Genomic DNA, 9637 nt, shown 5'->3' with positions numbered 1-9637 from the left:
ATATAAGTAATGTGATGTACTATGAAATGAAAATAAACAGGACACAACATAGTATTGCCAGTGCTAGTATTTATTTTAGAAATCATTAAAGTGCCAGTGGTCTCTATAATATATATATATAATTTTATATATATTTTTTGTATTGTGTATTTCTTTTCTCAACTGATTGAAAACAAACATTTGTCATTCTAATCCCAATTTCCCTGTAACCTGATTATTTCTGAAAACGTAGGTTAAAACGTAGCTATATTTATATTTTTTATCTTACTTTATTAACATATCTTTAAACTAATCTTAATGTTTTTTATTATTATTATTATTATTATTATTATTATTACATGTTTACTAGTGTTGTAGGATTACAGGCGAGCAAACACACATACAAAATTTGAAAATAAAAAAAAATAGGTTAAAATAGGTTAAATGCGACCAAAAAAAAAAAATTCTAATAAATGATATAAATAATAATAAAAAAAAAAACCCACAACATTTACAGCTCCAGTCATGTTCCAAAAAATCTGAAACTTGAAACATTAACGCGAACATTTCTCATTTTTCTAACTCCCTGGTACACTGTTATTAATTCAGACAGGGGGAGTGAGAGTGTGTTTGAGAGAGAGAGAGAGAGAGAAAGTGAGAGAGAGAGACTGAGAGAGAGATTGTCTTGCCCCCCTTCTTTTCTCCTCCCCCTTTCCCTCCTCTCTCCTTTTTCTTTTTTTTTTTTTTCATGAATGAATGTCCTCTCACTCACCTCCATTAAGTGAGCGCTGTAACAGGACACTGCCCTCCGACGCTGCCGCCGCGCCGCCACCGCCACTCGAGGCTCAGCCCACTCTTAAACTGCCACACTATAAGAGCAAGAGCGAGAGAGCATGTGGGACAGTGTCAGGAGAGAGAGAGAGAGAGAGAGAGAGAGACAGAGGGGGAGAGAGAGGAGAGAGAAAAGAGGGTGAAGGGTGAGAGGAAACTGCTGTGAAACATGTGATAGTGAGGCTTCAGCGAAAGGGCCTTACAGGGGAGTTCAGTGTCTCCTCGGCGGCTGGGAAAGCACCTTTTGCCCTGAGGGAGCCTCGCGCGCGCGCGCACGCTGACGCGCCCGCACACAGACACACACTCGGTCGGTGTGTGTGTGTGTGTGTGTGTGAATGAGATGCGGATTGAGAGAGCCGTGCTGCTGCTGCTGCTGCTGCTGTCACTTTAAGCCTGTTACTGATTACACTCCGAAGAATGCAACGGGAGGAGGAAAAAGAAAAAGGGAGATTGAGGAGACATGTAAGGATGTGAAATATTTCTATGCGACTGAGGTCGTTACCCACAAGCCTCTCTGTCTTTCTCGTTCTCACAAACTCTCTTGTTCTCTCTCTCTCTCCCTCTCTCTCGTTCTCTGTCTGTGTTGGACCAATTTTTTTTTTTTTTTTTTTGGACATCTCCAGGAAAGACGTAAGAAGAAAAAGAAGAAACCTCTGGTGAGAAAGAATCAAAAGCAGGAGGAGGAGAGACCATGAGGGAGGAGGAGGAGGAGGAGGAAGGAGGAGGAAGGAGGGGGTTCCCCTCATTCCGAAAGTCAGCAACCGGCGAGGAATCGCAACTCTCACCCCAGAAGGGTAAGTGAAAAAAAAAAGAAAAAGAAACGAAGAGTGAAAGAAAGAAAGGATGGAGAAGAGGGAGAGAGAGAGAGAGAGAGAGAGAAAAAAGAAGTCACTTTTCGCTGCTGAGGCCACTGTTGCTGCTGCTGCTGTTAATGCTGAGGCTGATGGATATCATATGTTAGAAGTTAAGGTTTGGGAAACTGCTCCCAGATCCTAGGAAAGAAAGTAGACTGACTGGAGGAGAGGAAGGGGGGGAGAAGAAGGAGAAGGAGCTTGTGAAAATCCTGCTTGTTTTTTTGTTTTGTTTTTTTGTTTTTACATGTCTTCCATTGTGCATTAAAATGCAAAATACTAATGATTTGATGATGAGTTAAGGTTAAAAAAAAAAAATGTCTTCCAGACCCTTGACGAAGGTTAAAGGGGGGGAAGTTATCACTAAAATATTTTTGTATTTATTTTGAAAATATTTGGATTTGTTACTTGACTTCTCCGGTCTCACTGCCGCACGGCGTCAAAGGGACTGATGTTTGTTTCGAGGTTCCGGGGGTGTTTGTTGATATGAGCAGATTTCACGTAGTGTTCAGAAATGTTCGTCAGTCACCTCCGACGGGGGGAACGGGTGAAACGGAGAAACCCTCACGTTCCGAACGTTTGTGGCCCTCGCTGAGCTCCAGAGGGGTGGTTTCACGGTGGCATGATCGGTTGTTGCACTCTCACACCGCATATCTGACCTCTTCATTTTTGTCGCCTTCTTCTTCTTCTTCTTTTTGTATCGTGAGCCGCTCGATTCCTTCCTCTTTGAGAGAGTTCCAAAAGCAAACGCAAAAGTAAATGAACCGAAACGAAACGCGTGTCATACAGTGTGACTTCTTTATGAATGGACCCAGCTGGCAACTCGTGTGATTGGCTGAGAGAGGAAGTGATGACTGATGAAATCAGAGGTGGAGTTCCTGATCTCTTAAAGCACCACTGCGTGCATGTGTGTGTGTCTATATATATATATATATATATATATATATATATATATACTATATGCTTGTTTTTGTGTCCAATGTGGACCAGCTGAAAGACCGTCCATTCACAAGGACCGGAATGTTCCAAAATGTCACATTGAGGGGGGGCGGGGGTTAGATGTTGTTCAATCAGCCAAATGAAATGTAACACAACCTAGAACCCATTCCGATACCCCTCACTAGAAAGACTCAACTCAAAGTGGTGGGTGGTGGCGCCCCCAACAGGGGTTGCGGTGCCATTGCGGATGAATGAATATCTGATAATACTTAAATTGCATTTTTTTTATTTTTTAACGTGGCAATGCTAGCATAAAATGGTAGCATAAAAGTAAATACAATTACATTCTCTTATGAACCAAAGGGGGGCAGCAGAGAGAGTGACTTAACTGACAGTTTTAGCTAACCCACGCATTTAGGTTGGGGGTTTATACTTCTAGGTAAAATTAGAAGTAGTGAAGTACGATCTTCATATTTCAGTTTGAGGGCTATATATGTTTGTTCAAGTGAGATTAGTCGTGTTGTGCGTGAGTGTGTGTGAGTGTTTCTGGCCAGCTGTTGCTCTTCAAACTCTCTCTTTCTGTGACTAAGAAGTTGCTCTTTAGTCCAACTGTCATCGGCTTTACTCACTCTTCGGTGTCGTCTTAATCGCACAGCTGCTCCGTAAGTGAAAAAGTACACTGAATGTAGTAATACTACGTGTACAATATTTGTACACGTGAGGGTCGGATCCAGATCTGAATTGCGACTCAAAAATACAGGGTTTCACCCAGAAAATCTGAGCCATAAATTTCAGACTTGGTTAGGAAAAAAACAGTCCTAGCGAATAGTAATACCGCCCCCTACAGCCTGCTTTGGGAGGCAATTTCTGCACCCTTCTAGAGTTACTGAACTACAGTATACAACACAACAACATAGATGACAAAATGTGTAAAAAAAAAAAAAAAATCTCACCAAAGTGAATTCCTAAAAGCGACATTTTTAAGACAATCGGGTTTAAAAATTCCAGCCAATTTTGAAACTAAGTTACGCAAGTACTGTTTCACCCCAACCAACGGACAACAGAATTGTCTCGCCAATTTCGCGGTCTGCCACCAGGAGAGTGACCTGTGTACAAATTTACCCCCAGACTTTACGACACCATGAGGTGTTCCTCTATTTCTCTCTGTGTGTGTGTGTGTGTGTGTTTGTTCGATAAGATCTGGACACCGCAGTGTTTCCGCTGCGGGGGTGTGACGTTGCACGTTACTGATTACAGATTGTCGGTGAGATGCGTTGCAGGTATCTTGATGAGGGAAAATAAATTCCTCAGTACAGATCAGTGTGGAATCTGACCCTCTGCCTTATCACTGTGCCTACACACTGAACCCTGTCCTGGTTGACGAGGCAGGAAGTGACAGAGCAGACCGAACACACTCCTGACCCCTGGATGGGAAAAGCATTGCAAGTTATTTCATATATTGTATAAAGTCTTTCTAGGAAGGTCTGCTAGCACAGCTAGCTACACCTTTAAGATGTTACTTTATACAAACAGATTAAAGACCAGGCCCCAATTTTCACTGGTTAGTAAAAAAAAAAAAGTCAAATAAAAAATGTTCCATTTTTTGGTTATATCTCGTAGCCATTTTAGACGCGTTGCGACAAAGGATGTCCGATATTAACTTTTAGCCGATATCCGATAGGCCGATCACTGTCCAATCACTTTCCGATTCCAAGTATCAACTGATACTGATATAGTGGGGCAGTGGTTGCCACCTGCTCACTAAGGTGACGGGTTAAAGCAGTGTTTATTATAATTATTTTCTGACATGCACCCCCTAGAGGACAGAAGTTTTTTTAACCCCCCCACCCTGAATTAAAATACTACTAAGCACCTGGTAATATTTATTTATTGATTTATTGATTTATTGATTTATTGATTTATTTATTGATTGATTTATTGATTTATTGATTTATTTACGAGAAAATCCAACAAGAAAATCGACGAGAAAATCCAACAGTTCCAAAGACCAAAGAACAAGTACTGCAGAAAAGTCACTTCTTTTCTTTCACGAGCTGAAATGCTGCCATCTAGTGGCTTTTACTTTTACATACAGCCGTTTTTCCCCCGAAACTATTTTTAGGGCACACATCATTTGGCGAAACCCAGGCTTTGGGTTATCGGCTTTTCATAATCGGAGGAAAAACTGATAACGATTCTTACCCGATATTACATAAGTAATACCGGGCCGATATTATCGGACATCCTACTTTTTTGAGTAACTGCCAGTTTATATTGAGTTAAGTTTGAGTCATCCTTTAGCTCGATTTTTGCACTAACTCTTCAATACACGTGCAGAAACTCTTAGCATAACTGTTGATTATCTCTCTTGAATCCAGGACCTTCTGCACGTATAGCAGATGCGATATCCTCTAGAGCAGGCGTGGGCGAACTTTTCGACTCGCGGGCCGCAATGGCGGGCAAACATTTGACAGGGGGGGGGCCGGGGTCAGGAGCAGATAGATGGAGCGTTTGTGTGGATAAGATAAATGACATTGATGTTAAAATCATGCTTTAAAGCTAAAATGTTGCTAATGCTAACATTTTAGCCTTTGAGGATAGATAGAGGGGTTGGTACGGTGCAGTGGGATTTGGGTGGCGGTCGTGAAGACTGCTGCCCCGGTAACGGTTAAGCAGCTGAAAATGGATGGATGGATGGATGGATGGATGGATGGATGGAATTTGGACAAGTTTGGTAGTTTGTCCATGCCCGCTCTAGAGTCCTGAGAATACATGTCAACATATGTATGATTTTTTGGTGTGTGTTTAAAATCTCTTGTACCTAATGGTCTCGAGGACGGCCATGACAGGTGTACCCACAATGCAACTAGCTCTTTCCTAGCACTAGAACCAGTATTTAAACACCTTGAATGCAACCTTCTGCCTGCAGGCAAGACATCAACTCTAGATGACGGTGAAGTCGCTGACGTCGACGTTAATATTTCTCCGAAAACACTAATTGAGGAAGATTAAACATCTAGGTGCGACTCGATGAATCAACGTCTCTCAAGCTTTTCGAACACGGCAAAACGTCGCAGCACTATTATTACATCCAATTAAAGCGATAAATAGCTTCGATCACTCCGACGGTACTGATTATAGTTAATGATGATGTAATAATGATGATGATTGAACATGTCGACAGGGGCTTTAGGTTTAGCTGGGGCTTGCCTTACAGTCATTTACATATTTTGAAATTGCGCCAGGAAAAATACCGGAGATCCACGGTGAACACGTGACGCGATTAAACGTAGCTAGCAAACCATCCGACCGGCCTTCATATTTGGTGAATGACGCAGAAACACTCGCTCAGGGGAAAACATGAAGACGAACAAGTAAAACGGAAGACAAGAATATCTGAACTCTGAGCACAGATCGTCTTCTTCTCCAAATTCTAAAGAAAAAAAAATAGAAAAATTTGACATTGACGGTTCAAGGACGTTTAGCGAGGTATGCGTTAAAAGCTGCTCGAAAGGTTTTAAGACTACAGCCAGGGGGGGGGCTGAAACCAAAAATACTTTACTGGTAAACACATTTTGAAGATGTTATCAACAGAATCGGACCTAGCAGTTTGCATCGTACAGAACTCCGCTGAGAGGTCGTAGTTTCCGTAAGATTCACCTCGGTCCCAGGAAGCGGCCAAAAACCAATTCATGTTTTGTCAGTGGATTCTTTTGAGGAAGACGGAATGACGCAACCGGGTCTGCGTCTCATACGACAAACTCTTCAAGCATTCACTTAATTACAGATGCTCACATGTGCGAGCTTGTGTCGGGAGTCGAAAAGGACTGTGACAACGCGTCCCCGATTCCGACACCGCGACGGGGGCTTACGTAACCAAAAACTGGGTTAAGCGGGAAGAACAATGTGAGCCATCACTTGACTCATCCGTCCCCCCCCCTTCCCCCCTCCCGTTCCAGGGCCAGCACTTTCCGTTTTTTTTTTTTTTTTTTTTTTTTTTTTTTTCTTTTCTGCATGACTCGTCTTTGTTTACACAGCAACAATAAGAATGCGCTCACGAGCTCCGTCACTCACGGCCAGATTATGAAGTTAGGATCTTCAGACGTCATGGCAGTAAAGGCCGTTTGTGTGTGTGTGTGTGTGTGTGTGAGATTGTTACAACGGTATTCTCACCACATGCACCTGGCCTGCTTCCTCCTTTACCCATATATGGACAGAGCTTCCCCTACCTGGGCCTCAACGTGAAATCCAAAAAAAGCATGTCTATGTGTATCTGTGGGTGTGCGTGTGTGTGCTGTAGTGACGGATGCACGTCATGGAAAACCAGGATCAATGGGCACGGTCTGCGGAGCAGCGTTCGTAAGGTGTTCCTTTTGTTTTCCAAAGGTAATCAGTTAACGCGGTGACTCAGCCAGGAGGTGAAGGAAGGGAAGGAGGTCAGAAGAACTCTGAAGTCCCTCTGGTTTCCAACAGAGTCAGCTTAATTCTACAATACAATACTCCATAATACAACAGGAATGTGTTTGAGTTTTGAAATTTTTGTTCATTCAATATTTCACTGGTTAAGATTTCAATCAGTGACACAAACTGACCACAAGAGGCAGCAGAGTCATGTCAAATCTTTTTTTTTTGTTTCAAATCTGTATTTTAGTGAAACGTGTCAAATCTCTCTTTTTTTGTTTTGTTTCAAATCTGTATTTTAGTGAATATCTTTAGCGTATTTTTTGAAGTATTTACTCAAAAATGATAGGTTTAAGCGCCAAAGGGAAAATATGCGATTTTTGGAACATATCGCTTTTTTTTTTTCCACTCCCTGCTGCCTGTTTTTTATCAGTTGAAATTCTTGGTCCAGATTTACTTCAGTGACACACTCTGACCACAAGAGGCAGCAGAAGACCTGTCAAATCTCTTTTTTTTGTTTTGTTTCAAATCTGTATTTTAGTGAATATCTTTAGCGTATTTTTTGAATTATTTGCTCAAAAATGATAGGTTTAAGCGCAAAGGGAAAATGCGATTTTTGGGACATTTTTGAAATCCTTGGTCCAGATTTACTTCAGTGACACACTCTGACCACAAGAGGCAGCAGGGGACCAGTTTTTGCGTGTTTTCACGATAAAAACTGTTAAATCTGTATTTTTGTTTAAAATCTGTGTTTCGATTATTTTCTTAACGGATAATTGTGAATTATTCAGTTCAAAATGATACCTTTAAGTGCAAAACATATCAAATATATTTTTGTCAGTTTTTGACTGCGGCTTCCGTCACTGGGTAAGAATTTGTTTTATCAGTTTAAATGCGTGGTCGAGATTTACCTCAGTGACACAAATCGACCACCGGAGGCAGCGGTAAACCAGCAAGTTCTGATTAGACGCACCAAAACCTGGTGTGGATTTGTGTTTTTACGTCGTTTTTAAAGTTCATGTTTTCAAGTTAAAAACATGATCTAAAGACTCTTTTTGACGGGTTTTCGCCTCGTACCCTCAACGCTACAAGCGCTAAACTAAAACAATGCTACTTTCAGTGTTCCTCTCCTTCTCTTCCACCGCTGCCTTCTTTTCTGCACCTTTGCCATGCCTTTATAAAGCAGAAGCCTGAGCAGGGACTTCAATTTTCCCTCCTCTCTTCATCTTGCCAGCTATTTCCCATCAGTCCAGCCCCCTGAAAGAGGCTGCAGACGCCCCTTCTTCTTGCTCCTCTCTCAGCCCAGGCCTTGGGCTCAGCCTGAGGCTGGGGTACAGGCTCCTGTGATCCAGGATTGGAGGAACTCTTTGGCTTTAGAATTTACGAGACAGTAAATTTTAGTGTAACTGCCACCTGTCAGTCGCAGTGTTCCTTTGTCTAACATGCAGAACAACCCGTTTAATCTTCTAAAAAAAAAAGTCCGATTTAACAGTTGATATATAGGGGTCGAATTCAATTCATGTCACATGGCCAGAAGAGACGGTGTGATCAATGTCCCTTAGTGGTAGCAATTAAACTACTTGGGTTAGATTATGTAGAAAAAAAAATTGTAAAAATAAAAAATAAAAAAATAAAAAAAATTTTAAATAAAATATGAAATAAAATATTAATATTAATTAAATCTGAATTGAAAAATATATGGCAATATAAAATGTTTTATTATCGCAAAAAAAATTGCCTAAAAAACTACTAGTCATTATATCAAATCAAAAATTCGTTTGAATGTTTAAAAAAAAAAAAAAAAAAAAAAAAGTTTGAATGTTCAGCTCTCATCTCGTTTTTGCCCAAATATTTTTGGGCTCGGGAGCTGCTTGTAAAATGTCCAGGTCATAATTGTATATATTTCATTTGAGTAATCTGGATATATTTTATACAAACAGCTTATATATGGCGATTAGCATCTAAAAATAATATAACATAGGTATTTTAATTTAATAAAAAAAAATGTTAAAATCACTTTAATTGCGCACGGGGGCCAAAATAAGATGGGGAGCGATTACGACCAAAATATGAAATATAAATATAATTTAAAGGTACAAATCGAATCCTATCGCGGCCTTACAGTTACATGAAGGTAATCAGTGAGCCAAAATATACGGCGTCTCACTCTAACCGTGGTGATTGGTCAAGCCAAGAGAGTGCGTTTTTTGTGATTGAAATCTACTTATCGGCTAGGTGATTTTATATTCCATGTGAGAGAAAAAAAAGAAAAAAAAAAAAAAAAGATCGTCACCCAGAAAGATACAGAACACAACGTGTGAACACATAGAAGGGAAGGGGAATGCATCCACACCCAGCCCCACACAACCCACGCACACAGACACACACATGGTGGTTACCCTCTACTTAAAGGCGATGGCAGGGTAATGATTCGGTTCCTCTTTGTGTGTGTGTGTGTGTGTGTGTGCTGGACATTTGTCACTTCTGTGGCGTGCATAGTACAGGCATCCGTTTGTGTGTGTGTGTGTGTGGATGTGGATGTGGTCAGGCTCAGTCATCTTCCAGGCAGCTCAGAGGAAACCCACATCAACTGCCGTTTCCACCACACTCTAGGAATAGATCCTTCACCCTCTGCA

General features: G+C 41.2%; 1 long non-coding RNA gene across 1 annotated transcript in view; it reads left to right on the top strand.

The window, feature by feature from the left end:
- Positions 1-9637, top strand: part of LOC107989805 (uncharacterized) — a 32911-nt gene that overhangs the window by 16915 nt on the left and 6359 nt on the right. The window contains exon 3 of the long non-coding RNA XR_001761324.2: positions 1434-1604. This is a non-coding gene — a long non-coding RNA (uncharacterized LOC107989805). The remainder of the gene's footprint in view (positions 1-1433; positions 1605-9637) is intronic.

The sequence above is a fragment of the Cynoglossus semilaevis genome, chromosome 16 (genome assembly GCF_000523025.1).
Source record: "Cynoglossus semilaevis isolate Cse_v1.0 chromosome 16, Cse_v1.0, whole genome shotgun sequence".
Classification (NCBI taxonomy): Eukaryota; Metazoa; Chordata; class Actinopteri; order Pleuronectiformes; family Cynoglossidae; genus Cynoglossus; species Cynoglossus semilaevis.
The sequence above is the reverse complement of the archived record's forward strand: the minus strand, read 5'-3'. Positions and strand labels throughout refer to the sequence as shown.